The 26,295-nt window shown below is 41.9% G+C and overlaps 1 protein-coding gene across 9 annotated transcripts in view; it reads right to left on the bottom strand.

The window, feature by feature from the left end:
- Positions 1–6,690, bottom strand: part of Atg5 (autophagy related 5) — a 105,398-nt gene extending 98,708 nt beyond the window's left edge. For 3 of the 9 annotated variants that reach the window (XM_040733182.1, XM_040733179.1, XM_040733178.1), the window contains exon 1: positions 6,444–6,687. The gene's annotated coding sequence lies outside the window, so the exon portion shown is untranslated. Of the gene's footprint in view, positions 1–6,443 lie in introns of all 9 variants that reach the window. The other 6 variants (XM_040733177.1, XM_040733176.1, XM_021227327.2 and 3 more) reach the window with 4 other exon arrangements.
- Positions 6,691–26,295: the final 19,605 nt, after the last annotated feature.

Genomic DNA, 26,295 nt, shown 5'->3' with positions numbered 1-26,295 from the left:
CACACATTTTGTAAACCATACTGCCTAACAGATTAGTGGAATGTAAGCAAGACTACTTACTATATCAAAATGTACATTCCACATTAATACATGTTCATCTAGGGACTGTGGCAAGGTTCAGTGGTTAAGAGCACTGCCTCTCTTCCAGAGGACCCAGGTTCAATTTCAGCATCCACATCAGGCAGATCACAACTATCTGCAACTGCAGCTCCAAGAGATCTGACACCTCTGACCTCCACAGACACTGGAACAGGTACACATACCCATATGCAGACAAAAACATAATCAGTAATAGTAAAAGGGAAAAGGTTCACCTCTACTGAATTCTGTCTCTGGTCTAATAGATATACTTTAACTGTATAAGCAAAATTGGTGATGTCATTTTCTATTGACCTTTAGTTAACATGTCTGTTTTCTCACCTGTGAAATGGAAAACAGCACTACCACATTATCCATGAACAAATTAGCATATACAGCATACACCTGTTATTTCAGCAAATGGGAAACAAGGAGGAGGACAAATTTCAAGCCAGTCTGGGCTACATCAAAAAAAATTGTATCTCAAAAGCAAGGGGTAAGGGAGCAGGGGAAGTAGGGCTGTGGCCCAGGGGTGAAACACCTGATCAGTATTCATGAGGTTCTGGGTTCAAGCACCAACACACACACACACACACACACACACACACACACACACACACACACACACAGCTTAAAGAACTAAGAACAATCAAAGTCACTATTGAAACAAATAGGAATTATAACAATAAAGAAAACTAACTTCTAAAAACTGTGCATCAAACCCTGCTAAAATGATATTTAATATAGTTGAGCTAAAAAAAAAAAGGTTGCAGTTAGGAGCACATATCCCTCTTCGAGAAGACCTAAGTTCAGTTCCTAGCACCAACATCAGGTATCTGACAACTGCCTGCAACTCTAGCCCCAGGGATCTGACATCTTTGGCCTTGGTCACAAGTGCTCATACACACATATTGATAGATGATCACTAAGCATAATAACATGTTTGAATGAAAACATTAAATACAGCCAATAAATCCTGATTCTTTGATAGGTATGTGGCATTGCAAAAAACAACTGTTAAAACATTAGCAATTGGCAGGGCAGGGTGGCAGACACCTTTAACCCCAGCAACTGGGAGGGGAAAGGCAGGCAGATCTAGTTCCAGGACAGTCAAAGTTATATAGAGACCCGGGCACATAAAAAGAAAAAGGAAAACAAAACACAAACAGTAGTCACTGTTTGTAGATCTACTGAATGTGTCACACACTTTAATGTCACTTCTGTGCCTTTGCATATGCGAGTGTGCCCCTCCCTATTAAGCAGCACTCCGAATTGGCCTTCCAAGTTGGAGTATCATTCAGTACCAGCTCTAAAGAGCCTTTCTCCTAGGCATAACTGGAGATCATCCCTTTTTCTCCATGGATGCACCTTTATTTCCTCTCTACTACAGAACTGACAAGCTTGTACTAAAGGTGTTCATCTATACACCTCACCTTTAGCAGACACTTCTGCTGAAGCACAAAGATCAGTTGAGGTCAACTCAGGTTATTATGCTGGTTGGTTTTTGTCAACCTGACACAAACCTAGACATATCTAGGAAGGAGGAATCTTATTTTCGAGAATGTCTCCATAAGACTGGCCTATAGGCAAGCCGATAGGACATTTTCTAGATTAATAACTGAAGTAGAAGGCCCATTCTGCTTAGGGCAGGCAGTGCCACTCCTGAGCAGATGTATCTGAGTGATCTCAGAAAGCAGGCTGAACAAGCAAAGGAGTAAGCCAGGAAACAGCACTCCTCCAAGGCCTCTGCTTCAGTTCCTGACTCCGGCTGGGGTCCTGCCCTGACTTCCCTTCAAGACAGAAGATGATTTCAGGACACATGGCTGAAATAACCCTTTCCTCCTTAAGTTGCTTTGGTCACGGTGTTTTATCACAGCAGCAGGATGAAGCTAAAGGTACCCTACAAACAAGAGCATGAGACCAGCCTGGGTTACATGGCAAGAGCCTATTTCAAAAAAACAAAAAAAACACTCAGGTAGCTGCTAATTGTGCCTTGCTTCTGCTCATCACAAAATTATCACAAACCTAAAGCTGCCTCTGATAAGTGACATTAGGGACTGTATATATTCCAAATAGAAGAAAAACACAACAATATAAGTGAGTTTACAGAAACAACAGGTGCCAATATTTTAGTAAACTTCTGCCTGGGAATACTCTGTGAGAGTTAATGCTGGAAGGGTTTCAGAACCATATATGTTCCTATCCTAGGTGCTTCAAGAGCCCCAATCTCCTTTTCCTATGGAATGAAATTAACACTGGTGTCACAATGTTGTTCCAGAGGGTAAAGCCAAGGTATCTGATACAGTAACAGACATGTGGGAAATACTAGGAAATGCAAGCAAGTCCTTTACTGTCAATCTGTGCAAGCTCATGAAACACGCCCCATAAAAAGCAGTGAGGGTATCAATTCCATCCAGCAGCCCTACAGAACCTGTGCAGTTTGAGAAGGGTGAAATGGAATAAGAATCTCAGAGCTGGGCATGGAGAGCACACCTGGAGGTTAAGAGTTTAACTGGGAGGCAATTTAGCAACCAAAGCAGTGTTAGACCTAGAATATTTGTAGTGGGCTGGTAGGAGACAAATACTTCCCCAAGGAAGAATAACCATAGGAAAAAAAATGACCAAGGAATAAAAGATAAGGGCAGGGAGTGTTTGAATAGCATTCAAATACCAGCAGGTAAGGGATTCAGATCACAGACACGATTTTTTTCTTCCTTTTTTCGGCCCATGTCTTCCTTTTATTCAGTCCAGGACCCCAGCCCATGGAATGGAACTCAAATTCAGAGGGTATCCCACCAAATTAATCTAATTTAGAAGCAGGTATGCCCAGAGATTGGTTTCCTGGGTGATTCTGGATCCTTCAAGTTGATCTATGTTAACCATCACAGGTTTTGAACTAACTATGGGTCCCAGAGTCATTAGAGTTCAGTCAAAATATAAACTAATCTAGACACTGTCTTTGGGTGCTTTATTCTCTTTTTTGTTGTTGATTGATTCAGCCCAAGGCTTGCACAGACATGATTTTAAACTCTGACTTCCACCAATTAGTTGTTTGGCTAAACAAACCCCCTCCTCTCTGAATCTTCCATCTGTAAAATGAAAGCAACTTCAGTACTCACAGGGCACAGATGGCAACACAAGTGTTTAGTTTAACATGTTTATCAACTCTGCAACCAGTCTACCTAATATGTACTTTTTTCACGCTCCTATGGACACCCTGCTGAACATACCCTCTTTGGGCTAAGAATCCTAGGACAATTTCTAATCCTTGTAAGAGTTAGCTTAATATATGCTCTTTGGGAAGCATTCCCCTAAAGCAAACTCCAGTAGTTACGTCAGAGCCTCATACTAGGAGGTATTTCAATGTTCAGTGTGTCAACCAAGGGCAAGTTTTTTGTGCTTAAAAGCTCACCCGAAAAAGGCTCAGGGATTTGGGAGATCACAAACACCCAGTGTAGTCACGGCTGGCTAATGGGGACTTTCTTTTGGCTTGAACTCATTTCCAAGCAGTCTTCTCTGGTGAGTACGCCACAAGGGCACATACTTGAGGAGGCTATAAAAGGACTTGGTTTTCATTACCAAGGACGGAAAGAAAGACAATAAGAACAGTGTCTAGTCTCTCCTGAAATTTACAAATGGCTTCAAACATGAGTCTTAGGTAATGGCTAGTGCTCCTAAATTCCTCCAATCCGCTTTCCTGTATAATTCGCCTGTATCTTCCCGGTCCCCATTTTCCTATATCACTCAACCACGTCTTCCCCATCAAAGTTCCCAGACTCCTTCCGCTTCCTCAGCTCATGACCACGGTTGCTAGTGTAAACTCTGGAGTTCAGTCATTCTAAGCAGATTTGCTGAGCTGGCCCACTCTGGGGTGTTACCTTATCTTCTCTCTGTATCTCTTGTCTGTGCCTCTCCCTCCTAAAGGAAAATGCATCTTCCAAAGGACTTTAAATACCGGGTGTATTTCTTACAATTTCCATTTCTATTTTCATCTCAGACTTCTGAACTTGTTTCATAAGTATTTTACCACACAATGGCATTAACATTTGCACAACTAAAAATGACCTCACGCCTTCATTCTCAGCAACAGTCTCCTCCGTTACAGTAAGTAGCTCTGCCCATACACCTTACAATCATCCCTCACCATTCTACCTGCTCCAGTTTAGAAGCAAATCTGTAATCTAATCATTCCCAACCACATCAAACCCAAACTACACTGCCTTTATTTCTGCAGTCAACATGGTAAGCAGATCTTTTCCAAACTCAACTTGGATCAATTTGCCCCAAACTCAAGCTTACTTCATTAAAAGTAAAAACAAAACAAAACAAAAAAAATCAAAGGTGATGTTGGCAAACACCTTTAATCCCAGAGTTTGGGAGGCAGAAGTGGATCTCTGAGTTCAAGTCTAGCCTGATCTACAGAGCAAGTCCCTGAATAGCCAGGGTTACACATCGAAACCCTGTATAGGGAGGGAATTAGAATGTTTAATCCCAGCCCACAGAAGGCAGTGGCAGGTTGCATATCTGTGAGTTCAAGTCAAGTATGATCTACAATGAGATTTCCAGTCCAGTCAGAGCTACAGATAAGACAGGAAGGAGGGAAGGAGGGAAGGAAGGAAGGAAGGAAGGAAGGAAGGAAGGAAGGAAGGAAGGAAGGAAGGAAGGAAAAGAGAAGGGGGGTGGGTTTGGAGAGATGGTTCACTGGTTAAGAGCGCTGCTGCTCTTGCAGAAGACCCGGGTTTGGGTTCTAGTCCCACATGGTGGCTCACAACCTTTGGTAATTCTAGTCATATAGGATTCCTTAATGAACACTATGCATAAATATGGTGGGTAGACATTCATGCAGGCAAAACACCCAAACACATTAAAAAAACCAAACCAACCACTAAAGCTTTTACAAAGCCCCATAAGGACCTTGCCTCAGCTCTTTGAGTACTCCTCTTTTGCTCTGCCTGCTCCTTTCCACTGGAACTAGCTACTATGCCCCAATGGCCTTTCCCTGTGGCACCTTCAGTACTTTTAGCTTCACTTAATTATCTTTCTCTACCCACCATTAAGATCTCGTGTGCACACCATCAACCCTACCTATCAATTCCATTTCACTGGATTTTTCTTTCCCTGGAACTTTCCATTACCTGGCATATACTTTTTGTGCCCTGAGACAGGAGCTCATTGTGCCACCCTGGCTGGTCTGGAACTCACTATGTAGACCAGATTAGCCCTCTGAGTACTGGGATTAAAGAGGAGCACTGTGTGTGTGTGTGTGTGTGTGTGTGTGTGTGTGTGTGTGTGTTTTCTTATTTGAGACAGGATCTCCCTCTGTAGCCCAGGCTGGCCTCCAATTCAAGGCAATCTTCCTACCTCAGCTTCCCAAGCATAATGATAACAGGCTTGGGCCACCACAGTAGGTTCTGTTTTCCAGTTAGTTTGGCTTTGTGCTGCTCAGGATACACTGCAGGGCCTTGAGCATGACCTTGATTGGGACTTTGCATTTGACAGTTGCAAGCTCTCCAGGGTGGCAGCAAACTCACTGAATAGCCACAACTGGTCTTAAACTCCTGATTCTCCTGCCTCCACCTCCCCGGTGCTGGGATTAAAGGTGTGGGCTCAAAGTACATTTAAACTTAGTGTAACATTCTCACAACTACTACCATAAGGCCAACATCCCGGTTCTCAAATTCAATTCAAACAATAAGTCTAATGAAGTCAGAATATTCCCATCAGACCAAAGTATTCAGTATCAAGGACCCAAGAGACTTATCAGGTGAGTTTTTATATGGCTTTGGATAGTTAACTGTTGTGTGACAAATCCCGGGGTTCTGATTAGTGAAGACATGCTATGCTTCCACAGGAAAATGCTATTTGCTTTGGGGAAAAAAATCTACAAGACTTCATAGATTCCTCAAGTTTGAGTATGCTTTGAGAGCAAGTCAAAGAAAGTAACTAAATAAGTGATAGTGTCTTACTAACAGCAATTCCTTTGTTAGTATTAAGTACTATTATTAAATTAAGACTGAAAGTCTGGCATCGAAGATAAATAGCCTAGAGTAAATACTACGTTTGGATATAATCGAAATAATTACGATTTAAATACCTCTCGTGCAAAATGCAAGTTCTTAACTTGAGCTTCAGAATCGATATTATACTTCCTATCTCAGCAAGGAACTGACATTCTTCAAAGAGAAAGGCAAGGCTGATTGATCCAAGGGCTCTGGGGCAGTGCCTAGTCAACCCCACCGCCGCCCATCGTCACCGCCTCCCCCGCCATCGCCCCGGGAGCGCTCCTTCTGCCTGCCGCTTGCCCGCAGCCCTGGCCACCACCCTCCGCCACTCACTTCCGCGCCCCAGACACACAGGAGCCCTACCTGAAGTGCCCGCTCTGCTCCGGCTTCCACAGGGGGAAGACGCTCAGCCGCGCTCTGCCTGCCTGACTCACAGCGCTCTGCAGAGGCGCAGGAGCAGAAGTCCCAGGGCCCGCGCAGCCGCAGAGCGCGGCCACCGGGGTCAGAGCCCAGCCCTGCGCGCACTTCCGCCCTCCGAAGCAAAGAGAACCCGACCCGCAGCGCCTGCAGCCCACCGCCAGGCCAGTGACCCTCGGCGCCTGGAGATGACGTCACACAACACGTGGCCTGCACTCCGCCCTCCGAGTTCGGCCCAACCCTAGGAACCCTGAGCCGCTTGTGAGCATGCGCGGGCACAGTTGGCGCTTGACTTCAGAGACCGGAGATAGAAAAGGTCCAGAGACGTTGGCTGCGGTGATAGCAGCATTTTCCTCTTCATTACATAACAATGTTGTAAAAACGTTACTTTAAAGAATGATTGGGCCGATTTTGTTGGTTTAGAGACAGGACAGGGGTCTCACTGTGGCTGCAGCGGGTCTGGAGCTTGCTCTGTATCTTAGACTCCTCAGCCTGTCAAGTGCTTACCACACCTGACTTTCAAGGTAAATCACATGTGTTTGCTCAGTAGATCCTCTTCCCTCTCGTCGAACCACAGTAGGCATTAGTGGCTGCATTTAACCCGAGATGGTAAAAGCAGCGAACCCTCCCCTACCCCTAAGTACCTATCCTGTTCTTCTTGCTTAGAAAATAAACAATAAATTTATCCCCAAAGAGTACTTCAGCTGGGTCTATACAAAATTCTTACCAATAATTTAGAGGTTTTTCTCCCCCCACCCCAAGGAACTGGGATTAACATTCTTCTTTTGTGATGTTCCCTATGTCTTGGAGCAGATGATGTCCCTTTTATGGCTGAGCCTTTAACAGTCATTTATTCTCAGTTTTGTTCTGATAGTGTCTCTGCAATAACCACTGTCCATTGCAAAAAAGAAGGTTCTTTAACCTAAACTGGCATCAGCAGTAACATAAGCATAGTTCCTTAGAAAAAAATTCATTGTACTCAATATGACCATTTAACAGAACAAGAGCAGTAGTTTCCTTACCTGGACCTATGATCTACTCAATCATGGAATTTTGTCTAGTTATACATTACCAGATGTGGGCTCCCTTTTATGGAGTGTACCTCAAGAGCAACCAGAAAGCAATTACATTATCTCCATAACAGACTTGTCACTGTTACACCAGTGATGTTGCAGGCACAGTTGACTGTGATAGTTCACAATTCTGTTTCCATCTTCCAGTACTATGAAAGGTAGCCAGCAGAAAGGAAACTTTCAGCTCATCTGGCATGATTTCTCTATGTCTTGTGACCAACACATGTTATATCTTTAACTCCAGAGGCATTCTATGTGTTTGTTAAAGACAGCCAATAGCGATGGCCATTTCCTGTGTTGCTTTGCAGGACTCAGAGGCCTTTCTGGCCAACAACTCAAAGGAATGTTGCTCATTCCTGGCACTAGGACTCCCATTCAATAACATATGGGTTCTAGGAGCAGTTTATCCATGTAAGGGAGACTACTGGTTTTTGGTATTTGTTTGTTTGATTGATTGATGACATAAACTAGAAAATGTCAGCATGTGTCATGTGTATAAAAGGTAAAAATCAGGCTGGGCTAATAAGCATCCTCTCAGTGCCTATTTCACTGTTTGACACACCCCAGGATCTCAGCTAGTCACTGATTATTGAATTTAATCTTGTGAGGATTTCTGTTTTGAGTAGGTTGAGTGGATGAGAACTGTTACTTTCCAACTTTGGACTGTTATCCTTACAAAGAAACTTGTGATTTTTTTTCAGAAATATAAAATGTTTACTAAGGAGTCTCATAAAAAGAAAACAACCCTGCATTTTTACTCAAGATGTGTCTCTGGTGATATGTTCAATCCCTTGAATGAGAATTTATTATTTATTACTTATTTAATTCCACAGAAAAATCACACTATTATTCAGTGTGTTTCCTAAAAATTTCTAACCAGCCTGAGACATTTTCAATGGTACTGAAGAAATATTTATTAATTCTCCTTTAGTGATTTTTGATTTACTTACTTGTTATGTACTTCAGACTTGGGATTCTGTTCTGCGCTTTGAATTAGAAACCAAGACACTTAAACTTGTTATACACATCATTTATTATATACAGGTTATAAAATAAATTAAGATTTAGCAATATATAAAGTATTCCTAACATTAAGACAGTGAATCCTGAACTTTCCAGTTATAAAATTATCCAGCTACATACTGAAAAGGAGATTTTTGATGCCACTGTTTCATAATCCAATCAGTTTCTAGTATAGATCTAAGAATTACAAAACATTAAAATCAACTGGAAATCTTCTGAAGCTCTATAAATAGCTAGAAGGGGGAAATGAATGTGTTCAACAAAGGCCATCTTAAGATGAACACAGTGAAGAAGGTAGAACATACAAGTCATGACAAATACAAGTCCAAGTTGAGCTTTGTAAATTTCCACAAGCCACCTAAAGTGCTAGCTTGTTCTAGTTATAGCTGAAACCTTTAAAACACAAATATATAATGGAACTAGGTATCTAGATTAATCACTCACTACTTTTTCCAAAATGGTTATTTACCTAACTGTGGAATTAATTTTCTTTTATTGAAATTTGATTTTTTCATACAATATATCTTGTTAATAGTTTCCCTTCCCTCTACTCCTCCTACTTACCCACATCCTCTGACCCCCAGATCATGCTTCTAAGAGGTAGCAACCAAACATAGCAAAAAATATAATAATATAAACCAAAACCTAGCACATCAAAGTTGGAAAAGGCAGCCCAACAGGAGACAGGGAGTTCCAAGAGTGCTTTCGGTAAGATGGCCATTTTTACTATGTTAATCCTACTTATCCACGAGCCTGGGAGATCTTTCTGTCTTCTGATATTGTTTCTTCAAAGACTTGAAGTTCTTGACACATAGGCCTTTCACTTGCTTGGTTAGAGTTAATGAATGTGTTAGGAAAGATATCCTGACCTGTCAGGAAGTCATGCTGTACCTACAAGTGTTAGCAGCTTTGGAAGGAAACCTGAGAGTTGGTTTCTCTACTGATGCAGTAAGCCAAATGAAGCTGAATTAACAGGTAAAGGACCAGGTTTAATCTAAGCAAAGCACTCCCAGGTGACTCTTGGAAAAGGGAGCACATGGCCATTCTAAAGGGGGTGGCTTAAGTACCTGTAGTGGTGTCAGGTAATGACATGCCCCAAGGTGGGTTTGCGCTATAGTAAACTTTTGAGCAGGGTCTTGTGTGGTGGTATCTTTTTTTTTTTTTTTTTTTTTTGGTTTTTACGAGACAGGGTTTCTCTGTATTGTTTTGGAGGCTGTCGGTCCAGCCCGGCCTCGAACTCACAGAGATCCGCCTGACTCTGCCTCCCTCGTGCTGGAATTAAAGGCATGTGCCACCACGCCCGGCGTGCGGTAGTATCTTGCTTGTACAAATAAAGCCTGTCTGAAGGTCAGAGAAAGAAAGAATCTTGCCACTAGAGAGATGCCACGTAGCTTCTGAGGAAGAAAGGGGACTGGGCATCACTGGTAAGCCCAATAGATAAGGGTTAATAATTAAGAGAGAGTTATTGAATAAAAAGCCTGAGCCATTGGCCAAACAGTTTATAATTAATAGAAGCTTCTGTGTGTTTATTTGGAACTAAACGGCTGTGGGACCAGGTGGAACAGAAACTACCATCATCAGTTTCCGTCAGCTACCACCTTGGAACTGGGCATTTAATGGTTTCTCCAAGAGGGCAGGATTTGGAGAGGGAGGAGTGGGGTGAGTTGTATATGCAGAACAATGATGAGTCCTCCACAAATTGGGTGGAACTCGACTTTTGGCAGTTTCTCTGAGAGGGTGGGTTTTGGGGAGGCAGGAATGGGGCTTTCTCAGCTAGGGTGAGCTGGTCCAGTCAAATATCCCAACTTTCTTGGATATATGGGTGCTGATTCAAGTCTGGTTACTTCCTGTTGGCATGGGACAGCTTGGAGAGGGGGAGTCAGGAGTCAGTGGGTTCATGCTCAGCAGGAAGTATGGGTGAAGAAGCATCCAGAGCTGACATAACCTCAGAAATCTGTTTCTTGAGGAAACCAGAGTAGGTGAGTTGCTAGGAAAAAATAGATTATTAACACCAGCCCTATGAATGAGACTAGCCATGGGAAGAATGAAGACTGCCTGAAAAAAAATAGGACAGAGATGTGCTCTGGTTGTATGGAAGAGGCAATGGTGAATGACACAGGGGAAATGAGCAAGACACAGCAGCAGATATGCCCTTCATTGGGACATTTTGAAAAACTGGTGGACAGTCCCAGTTGTTGGACAGACCATTTATCCTGGATATGTGGCCACTTGAGCCTGGATAGGTGATACCAGCACTGATGACCCAGGAGGTTGGGGGTATGGCATGCCAAATTGAGGGAATGTTGTGTTCCAGGAGTACCTGAGCCATTACATCTGCTGTTTCCCTGGAGGTGGGAAGTGTCTCCATCCACAACATCTTCCACCCCTAACAAGAGTTAGGAGATAAAGGAGCTTTTTATGCATGGGCATGTGGGTAAAGTCAGCCTTCCTCACCGGTTTGGTGTCTTTGGAACTGTTGCAAGGGCTGGTGTATCTGGAGGGTCTCCTGTGGGTTGGCTTTGGCACATATATGTCAGGAGGTGTGGACCTGTAAAATACGGGCTTGAAGATGAGTGGGATTGAAGAGAGGCTCTAGAGACTGATACTAGTTTTCATAGGAACATGCAGGTGTCTGTAAAACAGCTGGAACATATTTATACGTTGGTGTCATAGCAAAGGTTATGGCTTTGGGTTAAAAAAACATGAACATTTTTCCTAGGGCCTTGTTTTAGCCCAATGAAACATACCTTTAATTCTGTACTTTGAAGACAAGCAGAGGAAATTTACTGAACAAAAGAGGTTGATCAAACAAAGAAGGAGTTGGGAAGGAGGCCGAGGAGCAAGGGAGGAAGAGCAGAGTTCAACATGCATGCAGGTTTCCACACCATCTTCAGTGCCAGCCTGTTTCAGAGGTGGGGGAGTCGGCAAGAATGAGCAGTCATGGATTGTTGAACTGTTACCAGCACCATGCTTTTCAGCAACACTTCAGCAGAGTTTTATCATATGTGGCTGGAGACAATATAGTAATGCTGAAAAAATCTCTCTGAAGTCCTGCCAGTGTCGTAAAGAACCTAAACTGATCAGTAAATTCCACAGAAATTTAAGAATTTCTGAAAACTTTAGTCAATGCTCTATCAGCTTATCAAAATTCCATTTATCAATGCTAAAAATCTGAAGGATGTTTATCCTTTACTGTGAAGCCTGTGAACAAGGCAAGCCTGTCTGTATTTTTAACAAGAAATCTAACTAATGAACTACCAAGGTGGTTGTAGCCTTGGGATGTAGCAGTGAGAGCAGTTAAACTGGCAAATCTATCAGTAACCTAGTCATCAAACCCCATCAGACCTGAGAAGGATAAATTTCACCTGAGTAAGCAAGGTGAAGCAGCTTACCAGCTACCTAGACATCTGCCCCAGGTTCCTCTGTGGTTGTTGGGGACAGAGGTCCCAGGGCAGTATCAATCTTCAGCTGCCAGGCCAGAAGATCTAATAGGCTTTCGTGTGGAGTAGAAATTTGGAGGGACTGTCCAATCTTGCCTTGGCAAAGTTGGGTAAACAATTTCCCAGTGTCCTGCTTTTCTATAGTATGAGCAGAATATTGGCAGCAGTCAAGGTGAAAAGCAGTTTTTCCACTCCTTGACTGGATTTGTTACATTTAAAGCAAGCTCAAGGTGGAGGTTCTTCTGCACCCATCCATCTTTCTTGGAGGAGATAGGGGTGCTGCCAGGAGCTGACATGTCTCTATCATGAAAAGCTTTTTATGTTTTGCTAAATTCCATATTCTCAGATCTCTGTAGCATTTGAGGATCACGGGGCTGTTATCTGCTAGGTATAAGCACTTTAGTATCTCTGGAAGGCAAAGCATAGTTTTTTTGCAGTATAAACAATTTAGTGTTTCTAAAATCAATATACAAAGGGAATTGCTCATGTTAAAAAATTGGGCAGCCAGCAAGCTATGTCCCTGTACATGAGCTCATGGAAGTGCAGCTTTAATACTTCATTAAACCAGCCTTGTTTTAAATCCTATCTTTCGTAAACATTGTTTTTAGGACAGGACAGAAATTATTCTAATCCAAAATATCTTGGAGATCTGACATCTTCTTGGTGGGCCCACTCTATGTGGTCACCTTTAGTCAAGATGGTTGCCTTGCCCAGCCTTAATACAAGGGGAGGAGCTTAGTCCTACCTCAACTTGATATGCCATTCTTTGTTGATACTCATTGGAGGCCTGTCCCTTTCTGTATAGAAACAGTGAATGGGGTGGGGAGAATGGAAGGGGAGCTAGTGGGAGGAGGGGGAAAATAGCAATTGAATGGAAAATAAATTTAATTTAAAAAGGGAGTCCAAAGAGCAGTCACAAGAATCAGAGACCCACTTGTTTGTTATCACACTCAGGAACCTCACAAAAATACTAAGATAACAGATGTAATATATATGCAGAGGACCAGGTACAGACTGGTATAGACACCGTGCTTCCTGCTTTGGTCTCTGTGAAATCATATGCATCTTTCTTAGTTAATGCACAAGGCCTTATTCTCCTGATGTCCTCCACCCCCCCCCAGACTCAGCTCTGAGGTGAGAGATTTGATGGAGATCTCCAATTTAGACTTTTTACTACATAATGTCTAGCTGTGGGTCTCTGCATCTGATTCCATCTCCTGCCAGAGGAATCCTTTCTGATGATGAGTGGAAAATGCACTGATCTATGAGTATAGCAGAATATCATTAGGAAACATTTTTACTTATTTTATTTTTATTGTTGTTTCTTTAGACCAGTAGTCTTTAGTTTTACCCTGGGTCTCTGGGCTTTCTAGGCTCTGGTTCTTGGTTACCTAAGCAGTGTCAGGTATAGGTTCCTTCTCATGGAGTAGGCTTTAGATAAAATCAGACATTGGTTAGCTACTCTGACAAGTTCTGTGCCATCGTTTCCCTAGCATATTTTGCAGGCAGGATCAAGTGTAGGTCAAAGGTTTTGTGGCTGGAATGGTGTTCATCTTTCTCTTCAGTAGATTGCAGAGCACCTTCCTGCATCAAAGACATTAGAACTTAGGGGAGAAGGCACCAGCTTGATTTTTCCATGTTCAGTGAGTTGTGTGGGTGTTGTCCTCAGCAGTAGAACCTTACTGCCAGTTTATAAAGAGCAAGTATTTGTGTTATCAACAGGTTGTGTTGTTCGGCAATTTTCATGGGACCTCTTGACCAATGACTCAATTGAATGCAACACAACCCTATCATTGGAAGCTTTGCCTAGCTACAAGAGATAACCAGATGAGACTTTAGCCCCATTACTAGGAGTTCTCATTAGGACCATATTAATAAATTGCAGGGCGTTTCTACTGTACTATGTTTCCATACCACCCCTAAGTGCCCCAATGCTAGCAATCTCTTTCTTCATACCTACTTCTAATTTGTTAGATATTAGGATTGCTACCACTGCTTGTTTCTTGGGTCCGTTTGATTGGGTTCTGTCTTTGAATCCATTCTGTTACCCTGTGTCTTTTTATGGGCGAGTTAAGACCATAAATATTGAGGGATAATAATGACCATTGATTGCTCATTCTTCTTTGATTTGGAATGGTTGTTTTTGTTGGAATTATGTGTGGAATTCCACCCCTTTTCTCTTTTGGCTGTTGGTAAGGTGGGATTATCTAATGCCTATGTTTTTCTGGTTGTAGTTAACTTCCTTGGGTTGGAGTTTTCCTTCCAGAACTTTCTGTAGGGCTGGGTTAGTGGATATGTATTGTTTGAATCTAGTTTTGTCATGGAATATCTTGTTTTATCCATCTATAGTGATTGAAAGCTTTGCTGGGTATAGTAGTCTGGACTGGCATCCATGGTCTTTTAGTGCTGTTAGAATATCTATCCAGGACCTTCTGACTTTTAGAGTTTCCATGGAGAAGTCAGGTGTAATTCTGATAGGTTTGCCTTTATATGTTACTTGACCTTTTTCCTTAGCTTGCATTCAGGCTATACTGGGAGGAGGGGACAAGAGGTATTTTGTTAGAAGCTCCTAGTCACAAGCTGGTCAGCAGACTCCCATGGGGGAAGGGTGCAACAGACAGGATCACTCCTTTGATCTGAGGTAGAGGTAAAACCTAGTGGCTGGTTGCTTTGCTTCTCTGATCCTTTAGCCCTCCCCCCAATATCTGACTCCAGGTTTTTATTATTGAGACCTATTAGAACTCAAAATATCTACTGCTTCAAAGAGGACACAAATTAACAGCTGAATTTATGAGAACAACACAGAATTTGGATGAGAAAGAATGTGAACATTACCGAAGTTTTCTACATGAAAAGCCCTTTACATTAAATATAAAATTCTATAGAAAGCCTCAGTAGTAGAGAGAATGAAGCAGATTCATCAGGACTGGAAATCAAGGTAGTTATATTATTACATTCACACACTAATAAATAAGTAATGACCACATCTTTCAAGATCTCTTAGATGCCATTCAGAAATTATATGGGTTACTTTTCTGTTTCTGTGATAAACAACATGGTCAGGAGCATGCTATAGAAGGAAGAGTGTATTTGGTCTTCCAGTTCCTGTGTATGAATCTGTCATTGTGGGGAGGCATAACAGCGTAGGTAAAAGGAAAAGAAAGCCCATAGCTCCCATCTCAAGCAGAATCCAGTGGCAGAAACAGTGCCGCAAGGGGCCAGACTATATGTCCTCCAAGCAGGCCTCCAGGGATGGGTTGCACCTGTCAAGGCTCCATCTCTGAAAACTTCCACAACTTCCCAAATGGCACCACACCCTTGGGAGCAAGTGTTCTACTTCCTGGGCATGTGGGGAGCATTCCCTGTAAAAGCAGCACAGAGACCAAATAAGTTCTGTCATTGAAGAACAGGGAGAATCTCAGAGTATAGAAAACACATTGTATGGAATAATAGAAATTTCTGCAGATTCACATAATATATAGGCAGACTGGTAGAGGAGGAAATGAGAATTAATACAGGCATGGCTGGAAAAGAACCTCCTCGCATTATGTTATGATCTTCCTAGGCAGTTCAGTCTGACTTCTTCAGATTTGACTAAGAAAGAAAGACCTTGCAAAATAAAAACCAGGTAAGGCCAAATAAGACAACCAGATCTGCACTGCATATCTGCACTGACACTGTTTTCTACAAGGCCTATCAGTGATGTGTGAGGTAAGAATAGGCATTCTTGCTTGCACCTGTGTTGCTTGGCAACGATTGTTTCATAGATAGCTTTATCTGGGCTTGAGGGGTTGAGCAGGAGAGTTTTCCTTTTGGAACCAGCACATGTCAGTGTTGTTTGCTGGACTTTGCTCAGTGCTCAAAGGTTCCTACAAGGTAAAGATACAGAGTCTAGCTGATAGAAGGGTGGACACAGCCATGTTTTCCACCCTTAGGAAGGTCTTCTGTGTGAAGAGGCAGGAAATACCCCTGGAGTTTTGTGAACACCTGAGTCCTGGCCACTTGGCATGTTGGGATAGCAGTGATTGAGATAGGTATTGCCACCCATAAGATCCAAACAAATTCTGTTTTGCTGTATGTATAGGAAATACAAAGCAAGTAGTGTGGTTCCACATTTCAACCACAAGGATAGCAACCTGTGAAATTATCAAACAAACATTTCAAAAATTAGGGATTGGGACTTTCTAAAGGCTAAACTGCTGAAATCTGTAGTAGGGCATATTCTATTTTAAGGTAAGCAATCAAAGCTTCGTTGAAGTCATACTCATTTGGAATCCATTTCTTGGTATCTCTTTGAAGTAAGAGCCTGGTTATCTTTATCCTGACCCCTCCTCAACACAAAGTCAGGCAAAGCTTCCTCTGTGGCCTCAGTGTTGGGGAAGTCCTGTGTATATGTCAATAAAGCACTGTTGGCCAATAGGGAAGCAAGATAGGTGTGACTAGGAGTCGAGGAGGACTCTGGGAAGCAGAAACACAGGGAGTCAAGATGTAACTGCCATAGGGATAAGAAGCCCGGAAAGTTCTCCGGTAAGAGAAATGCTTAGATTAACAATTATGGGCTAAATACTTAAGTCAGAGCTAGCCAGTAAGAAAAAGCAAGGCCAACAGCTTCATAATTAATATAGTCTCCTGTGTGTTTATTTGGGACTGATGCGGTTCTGAAACCAGGCTGGAGGGAAGGCTTTACTTTACACCTCAGGAATCTTTCACATCATTAGGAAGCTCTGAGAATTGTGCTTCATAAGTAACTCCTGCAGATGCTAACATTTGCCTTACAGAAGCTTTGCCAAACAGGAATTTAGAAGACAATCATTTTTTGTTTCTTTTTCTGAGGGTGCCTCTCAGACTGGTAGAATTCACAGACATCTGCCTTCCTCTATCTCCAGAGTGTTGGCATTAAAGGCAGGCACCACCACACCCAACTGAGGAGTTAATGACTAGAAATGCTAGTTCAAGTTCTTTTTATTTATTTATTTAAATGTAAATTTAAATTAGAAACAAGGTTGCTTCACAAGTCAGTTCCAGGTCCCTCCCCTTCTCCCATGCCCTTCCCCCAACCCCCCAAGTTCTTAACTATAAGATATTTTTGCTGATGCCTGGCAGGATGTGTTGAACAATCCAATCCATCATTTTAAAATTTATTTTACATACCAACCAGTTTTCCTTTCCTCTTCTCTTCCTGCTCCCTCCTACTACCTCCCTTCTAGCCACATACACTCCTCTTCCATCTCAGAAGGGGTAAGGCCTACCATGGGATTCAATAAAGCATGGTATATCAAGCTGAGGCAGGACCTCCCTCCCTGTCACATCAAGACTGAACAAGGCATATCACCATAGGGAATAGGTTCCAATGAGCCAGGACAGGCATTAGGCACAGGTCCAGGTCCCACTGCTGGGTTTGACCAACCTACACAACTATCACCCAGATGGAAAGGGCCTAGGCTGGTCCCATGCTAGATCCCTAGGTGTCTTTCCAGAGTCCATGAGCTCCCACAAGCTCAGGTCAGCAGCTGTCTCTGTGGATACCCATCATGATCTTGACCCCCCATTACTTATATAATTCCTCCACCCTCTCTTCAACTGGACTCTCAGAGATTACCCCAGTGCTTGGTTGTGGATCTCTGTATCTGCTTCCATCAGGCACTGGATGAAAGCTCTCTGATGACAGTTAGGCCAGTCATCAATCTGATTACAGGGGAAGTCCAGTTCAAGTACCCTCTCCATGATTGTTAGGAGCCTTATCTGGTTATCTTTGTTGGTTACTTGGGGGGATTCCCTGGCACAGGGTTACTCCTTAGCCTCACAATGCCCCCCTCTATCAAAGCATCTCTTTCATTACTCTCACCCTACTTCATACCCCCAACTCAACCATTCAGATTTCTCATGTTCCCATCCTCCATTCCCTCTCCTCTACTGTGGGAACACCAGACCTTGAGCAGAGACCCACTTCCCCTTCTGCCTGGGAGTTGGCAGCTGTAAGACAATCTAAAGACATGTTTACTAAAAACAATACAATGCCTGGGGGCATTAAGTTCCTGGAAAAGGCCTGCCTACAGAAACCACCCTGACCTCGACCTTGTCCAAAGACTAACCGCCCCTTCTGCCACGCCCAGATCAGTTTCTGGGGTCAGAGAGAACCAGCCAGGGTAGAGGAGAGAGCAGAAGCTTCTCTGGTGGGAGCCTTTCTTAGGAAGTTTTCTTGAACCTTTTTGGAGCCTGCTTAAAGTTTTCTTTACATCGTTGAACGAGTCTCTGTGTTGTCAATCCCCGACACCCTCCGCACGTTCTCGGACACAGGCCGCGCAGCAGACGCGACACTCTACTCCCCCTGCCACCAGTTTACCCAGGACATCTCATCTATTTCCTCTTCCCAGGGACATCCATGTGTCACATTTAGGGACCCCTTGTTACCTAGCTTCTCTAGGGCTGATGACTGTATCTTGGTTATTCTTTGCTTTACATCTAATATCCATTTATGAGTGAACACATACTGTGTTTGTCTTTCTGGGTCAGGGTTGACTCACTCAGGATGATTTTTTTTTCTAGTATCATTTGCCTGAAAATTTCATTATGTCATTATTTTTTTCCACTGAGTAATACTCCATTGTGTAGATATACCACATTTCTTTATCCATTCTTTGGTTGAGGGGTACCTAGGTTGTTTCCAGGTTCTGACTATTATGAATAATGCTGCTATGAACATAGTTGAGCAAATGTCCTTGTGGTATGATTAAGCATCCTTTTGGTATATGCCCAACAGTGGTATCATTGGGTCTTGAAGTAGACTGATTCCCAGTTTTCTGGTAAACTGCCATACGTATTTCCAAAGTGGCTGTGCAAGTTTGCACTCCCATCAGCAGTGGAGGAGTGTTACCCTTACTTACATCCTCTCCAAAATAGACTGTCAGCATGTTTGATCTTGGCTATTCTGACAGGTGTAAGATGGCATCTCAGAGACACTTTGATTTGCATTTCCCTGATAGCTAAGGATATTGAACACTTCTTTAAGTGTATCTCAGCCATTCAAGATTTTTCTGTTAGAATTCTGCTTGAATTGGTACCCATTTTAAAAACTGGATTATGTGGTAATTTGATGTTTAGTTTCTTGAGTTATTTATATATTTTGTACATCAACCCACTGTCAGATATGGGGTTGGTGTAGATCTTTTCCCATTCTGTAGGCTGCTGTTTTGTCTTGTTGACGGTGTCCCTTGCCTTACAAAAACTTTTCAGTTTCAGGAGGTCCTATTTATTAATTGTTCATCTCAGTGTCTATGCTACTGGTTTATATTTAGGATGCAGTCTCCTGCGCCAATGAGTTCAAGGCTACTTCCAATTTTTTTCTTCTATCAGGTTCAGTGTAACTGGATTATGTTGAGGTCTTTTATCCACTTGGACTTGAGTTTTGTGCATAGTGGTAGATATGGATCTATTTGCAATCTTCTATATCCCACCATCCAGTTATACCAGCATCTACTGTTGAAGATGCTTTCTTTTTTCCATTGTATATTTTTGGCTTCTTTGTCAAAGATAAGATGTTCACAGATTTGTGGTTCAATGTCACTGTCTTTGATTCAATTCCATTGATCAACGTGTCTGTTTTTATGCCAATACCAAACTGTTTTTATTACTATAGTTCTAGAGTAGAGTAAGATTGGTGATACCTCCAGAAGTTCCTTTATTTTACAGGATTGTGTTAACTATCATGTGATTTTAGTTTTCTGTATGAAGTTGAACATTGTTCTTTTGAGGTCTGTGAGGAAACATGTTGGGATTTTGATGGGGATTGCATTGAATCTGTAGATTGTTTTTGGTAAGATTGCCATTTTTACAATGTTTACAATCCTACTTATCCACAAGCATGGGAGATCTTTCCCTTTTCTGATAGCAATTTCAATTTATTTCTTCAATGAATTAAAGTTCTTGTCATACAGATTTTTTGCTTATTTGGTTAGAGTTACCCTAAGATATTTTATATATTTGTGGCTATTGTAAAGGTTTTTTCTCAGTTCCTTTATCATTTGTGTATAGGAGGGCTACTGATTTTTTTTGAGTTAATCTTGTATCCTGCCACATTACCGAAGATGTTTATCAGCTGTAGGAGTCCATGGTAGATTTTATGTAAACTATCATATTGTCTTCAAATAATGATAGTTTGACTTTGTCCTTTACAATTTGTATTCCCTTAATCTCCTTTTATGGTCTTACTGCTCTCTCTAGAACTTTCAATACTATATTGAGTAGACATGGAGATAATGGACAACCTTGTCTAGTTCCTAGTTGTAATGGAATTGCTTTGAGTTTCTTTTCATTTCTTTTGAGTTGACTGTCAGCTTACTGTATATTGTTTTTATTATGTTTGGGTATGTTCCTTGTATCCCTGGTCTCTCCTAGGCCTTTATCATAAAGGGGTGTTGAATTTTGTCAGACTTTTTCACCATCTAATGAGATGATCATGTGTGTTTTTTTTTCTTTCAGTTTGTTTATATGGTGGATGACAGTGATTTTCATAAGTTGAACCATCCCTGCATCTCTGGGATGAAGCCTACCTAGTCATGATGAGCAACTTTTTTCTTGGATTTGGTTTGCCCATATTTTTTTTATCATTTTTTAATTTTAATTTTAAATAGCTTGTTTTACATGTCAATCCCAGTTCCCTCTCCCTCCCCTCCTCCTGCACTCCCCTCCCCCCACCCTCCCACCCTATTGCCAAATCCTTCCACATAGGGGATATCTAGAGTCTGTCATTTCACTCTGGGTAGGGTCCAGGCACTCCCCTAAGAGTCCAGGCTGAGAGAGCATCCCTCTTTGTGCTATAGGCACAAGATGACTGTTTGTATTCCAGGGATAGACACTGATCCACAGCTCAGGGCCCCATAGGTTGCCCAGGCCTTCTCGCTGACACTCACATTTGGGGGGGGTCCAGATCAGTCCCATGCTGGCCTCCGCATTGTCGCTCTGGGGTCCAAGAGCTCTCCCCTGTTCAGATCACCTGTCTCTGCTGGTTTTGCCAGCCCATTCTTTGCCAATTTGCTCATCACTCATCTCTCTCTGTCACTGGGTTCCTTGGGTTCAGTTCAGTGATTAATTGTGTGTTTGCCTCTGCTTCCATCAGTCACAGGATGAAGGCTCCCGGATGGTTATAGACATCAAGTTCATTATCAGGAATGGGCATTCGAGGTGGTCTCTCCACTATTGCTTAGCTTGCCAACTGGTGTTATCCCTTTAGATCACTCGAGGTCACTCTGGTGCCTGATCTGTCTTTTATCCTATGATTCCCTCTTCCCCCTATTCTACCCCCACCCACTCAACTTCCTGTTCCCCCATGACCAACTCTCTTCCTCTTCACCCCCTCTCTTCTTTCCAGCTCCCACTCCCCCCCACCCCTCGTTGTGTTCCCCATCCATTCAGAGGATCTTGTCTCAATCCTCTTCTCTTGGGTACTATGCATATATGCATATCTTTTAGGTTCTTTCCTGTTTCCCAGACTCTCTATCAGTGCAAGTGCAGACTAGCACTATCCTGATCCATGTCTAACATCCATATATGAGTGAGTACATACCATGTTTGTCTTTTTGCAACTGGGTTACCTCACTCAGGATGGTTTCTTCCAGTGCTATCCATTTCCCTGTGAATTTCAAGATTCCATTGTTTTTTTCTGCTGAGTAATACTCCATTGTGTAAATGTACCACATTTTCTCTATCCACTCTTCAGTTGAGGGGCATCTAGGTTGCTTCCAGGTTCTGGCTATTACAAATAATGCTGCTATGAACATAGTGGAGCAGATGCCCTTGTTGTATGAATTTGTCTCATTTGGATATATGCCTACGAGTGGAATTGCTGGGTCTAGTGGTATATTAATTCCCATTTTCCTGAGGAATCTCCATACTGATTTCCAAAGAGGCTGTATGAGTCGGCATTCCCACCAGCAGTGGAGGAGTGTTCCCCTCTCTTCACATCCTCTCCAGCATAAATTGTCTTCCGTGTTTTTGATTTTAGCCATTCTGACAGGAGTAAGATGGTATCTCAGAGTTGTTTTGATTTGCATTTCCCTGATGGCTAAGGATGTTGAGCACTTTCTTAAGTGTCTCTTGGCCATTTTAGCCTCCTCTACTGAGAATTCTCTATTTAGCTCTGTACCCCACCTTTTAAGTGGATCCTTTGGTGTTTTGGAGACTTGTTTCTTGAGTTCTTTGTAAATTTTGGAGATTAGCCCTCTGTCAGATGTAGGGTTAGTAAATATCTTTTCCCATTCTGTGGCCTGCCATTTTGTCTTTTTGACCGTGTCCTTTGCCTTACAGAAGCTTTTTAGTTTCAGAAGGTCCCATTTGTTAATTGTCTATCTCAGTGCCTGTGCCACTGGTGTTATGTTTAGGAAGTGGTCTCCTGTACCAACTCGTTGAAGAGTATCTCCCACTTTCTCTTCTAAAAGTTTCAGTGTGGCTGGAGTTATGTTGAGATCTTTGATCCATTTGGACTTGTTTTGTACAAGGCGATAAACATGGATCTATCTGCAGTCTTCTGCATACCAGTACCCAGTTATGCCAGCACCATTTGTTGAAGATGCTTTCTTTTTTCCACTGTACAGTTTTAGCTTCTTTGTCAAAAATCAGGTGTTCATAGGTGTGTGGGTTAAAATTAGGGCTTTCGATTCGGTTCCATTGGTCTACCTGTCTATTTTTGTGCCAATACCAAGCTGTTTTCAGGACTATAGCTCTATAATAGAGCTTGAAGTCAGGTATGGTGATGCCTCCTGAAGTTCCTCTATTGTATAGGGATGTTTTGGCCATCCTGGGCCTTTTGTTTTTCCATATAAAGTTGATTAATGTTCTTTCCAGGTCCTTGAAGAATTGTGATGGAATTTTGATAGGGATTGCATTGAATCTGTAGACTGCTTTTGGCAAGATTGCCATTTTTATTATGTTGATCCTATAATCCAATCCATGAGCATGGGAGATCTTTCCATTTTTTAGTATCTTCTTTGATTTCTTTCTTTAAAGACACAAAGTTCTTGATATACAGGTCTTTCACTTCCTTGGTTAACATTATCCCCAGATATTTGATGCTGTTTTTGGCTATTGTAAAGGGTGATGTTTCTCTGATTTCTTTCTCAGTCACTTCATCATCTATATATAATAGGGCCACTGATTTTTTTGAGTTTACCTTGTATCCTACCACATTGCTGAAGGTGTTTATCAGCTCTAGGAGTAACCTTGTGGAGTTTTTTGGGTCACTTATGTAAACTATGATATCATCTGCAAATAGTGAAAGTTTGACTTCTTCTTTTTCTATTTGTATCCCCTTTATCTCCTTTTGTTGTCTTATTGCTGTAGCTAGAACTTCAAGTACAATATTGAAGAGATATGGAGAGAGTGGACAGCCTTGTCTTGTTCCTGATTTTAGAGGAATTGCTTTGAGTTTCTCTCCATTTAGTTTGATGTTAGCTGTTGGTTTACTGTATATTGCTTTTATTATATTCAGGTATGTTCCTGTTATCCCTGATCTCTCTAGGACCTTTATCATGAAGGGGTGCTGGATTTTGTCAAAGGCTTTTTCAGCATCTAGTGAGATGATCATGTGGTTTTTCTTTCGCAGATTGTTAATATGGTGGATTACATTGATAGATTTTCTAATGTTGAACCATCCCTGCATTCTTGGGATGAAGCCTACTTGATCATGGAGGATGATTTTTCTGATGTGTTCTTGAATCCGGTTTGCGAGTATTTTATTAAGTATTTTTGCATCGATGTTCATGAGGGAAATTGGTCTGAAGTTCTCTTTCTTAGTTGTGTCTTTGTGTGGCTTGGGTATCAATGTAATTGTAGCCTTGTAGAAAGAGTTTGGCAGTGATCCTCCTGCTTCTATTGTGTGGAATACTTTGAGGAGTATTGGAATTAGCTCTTCTTTGAATTTCTGGTAGAATTCTGCACTGAAGCCATCTGGGCCTGGGCTTTTTTTGTTTGGGAGACTTTTGATGACTGCTTCTATTTCATTAGGGGTTATAGGTCTGTTTAGAGTGTTTATCTGTTCTTGGTTTAGTTTTGGCAAGTGATATCTATCCAGGAAATTGTCCATTTCCTTTAAATTTTCAAATTTTGTGGAGTACAGATTTTCAAAGTATGCCCTGATGATTCTCTGGATTTCCTCAGAGTCTGTTGTTATGTCCCCTTTTTCATCCCTCATTTTGTTAATTAGCATGCTCTCTCTCTGTCTTTTGGTTAGTTTGGACAGAGGTTTGTCTATTTTGTTGATTTTCTCAAAGAACCAACTCTTTGTTTCATTGATTCTTCTCAATTTTTTCCTGGTTTCTACTTGATTGATTTCAGCCCTCAATTTGATTATTTGCTGGCGCCTGCTCCTCCTGGGGGAGTTTGCTTCTTTTTGTTCTAGAACATTCAGCTGTGCTATTAATTCTCTAGTATGACTGTTCTCCAGTTTTTTCATGTGGGCACTTAGTGCTATAAACTTTCCTCTCAGCACTGCTTTCAAAGTGTCCCATAAGTTTGTGTATGTTGTGTCTTCATTCTCACTGAAATCGAGGAAGTCTTTAATTTCTTTTTTTATTTGTTCCTTTACCCAGGGATGGTGCAATTGTGCATTGTTGAATAAGTTTTCTGTCCCTTTAAGTTGAATTTCTTCACCTTCTTCTATACCTATTATTCTCAGGTTTGGCTTCTTCACGGTGTCCCATATTTCCTGGATATTTTGTGTTAAGGATTTGTTGGTTTTGAGATTTTCTTTGGTTGACGACTCTATATCCTCTAATGAGTCTTCAACACCTGAGATTCTCTCTTCTATCTCTTGTATTCTATTGGTGATACTTGCATCTGTCGTTCCTGATCGTTTACCCAGCTTTTCTATTTCTAGCATCCCTTCATTCTGTGTTTTCTTTATCGTTTCTATTTCAGCTTTCAATCCTTCAACTGTTTGAGTTGTTTCCTTAATTTTTTTGGTTGCTTTTTCTTGGTGCTCTTTAGATTCTTCGAGAGATTTGTTTATTTCTTGAATTTTCCCCCATTTCATGGATTTTTTGTTTGTTTTTTCTTCTATTTCTTTAAGGGATTTCCTCGTTTCTTTTTTGAGGGTCTCCATCATCTTCATGAAATAATTTTTAAGGTCTGTCTCCTCTTCTTCATCTATGTAGTGCTTTTCGGGTCTTGCTGGTGTTGGATCCCTAGATTCTGGTGGGGTCATGTTGGTGTTTCTATTGCTGAGAATAGCTCTTATTCTGCCTTCTTCCCATCTCTTCTTCCAGTGGGTGCTGGTGGTGTCTTTCCGTCTCCACTGGTCTCCTTCCTTCCTGAAGGTGAAGCTGGGGATGCTGAAGCTGGACCCGCTGGGGTTGGGGTCTTGGAAGGGCTGATGTCTTTCCTGTGTGGGCGGGTCTTCTGAAGCTGTACTCGATGAGGTTTGGGGCTTGAAAGGGCTGATGTCTTTCCTGTGTGGGCGGGTCTTCTGGATGCCAGGAGCTGCCCGGAAGATCAAGGGGATGGGTGTTGGGCAGATGGTCCCCGCCGGAGACCCAATCTCACCTGAAGCTGGACTTGCTGGGGTTGGGGTCTTGGAAGGGCTGATGTCTTTCCTGTCGGTTTGCCCGTATTTTATTACTATTTTTGCATCAATGTTCACAGAGGAGATTGATCTCTAATTTTCTTTGTCGGTCTTTGTGTAGGTTGGGTGTCATGGTAGCTGTAGCCTCATAAAAAGAATTTGGCAGTGTTCCCTCTGTTTTGATTGTGTGGAATAATGTGAGGAGTATTGGTATTAGCTGTTCTTTGAAATACTGGTAGAATTCTGTACTGAAATTATCTGGCCCTGTGCTTTGTTTGTTTTGGAGACTTAGTGACTGCTTCTATTCCCTTAGGGGTAATAGGTCTATTTAAATTATATATCTGGTCTTGATTCTATTTAGGTATGTGGTACCTATCAAGAAATCTGTCCATGTGGCGTACAGGCTTTTGAAGTATGACCTGATGATTCCCTGGATTTCCTTAGTGTCTGTTGTTATATCCCCCCTTTCCTTTCTGATTTTGTTAATTTGGATATTCTATCTTGGCTTTTTGGTTAGTTTGAAAAGTATTTGACTATAGTGTTAATTTTCTCAAAGAACCAACTGTTTTGTTGATTATTTGTATTGTTCTCCTTGTTTCTATTTTTATTGACTTAAGCCTTGGGTTTGATTATTTCCTTCCATCTACTCCTCCTGGGTGAGTTTGCTTCTTTTTGTTCTAGAGCTCTCAGGTGTGCTGTTAAGTCACTAG

The sequence above is a fragment of the Mesocricetus auratus genome, unplaced genomic scaffold (assembly GCF_017639785.1).
Source record: "Mesocricetus auratus isolate SY011 unplaced genomic scaffold, BCM_Maur_2.0 Super-Scaffold_100029, whole genome shotgun sequence".
In the NCBI taxonomy this organism is placed as follows: domain Eukaryota; kingdom Metazoa; phylum Chordata; class Mammalia; order Rodentia; family Cricetidae; genus Mesocricetus; species Mesocricetus auratus.
The sequence above is the reverse complement of the archived record's forward strand: the minus strand, read 5'-3'. Positions and strand labels throughout refer to the sequence as shown.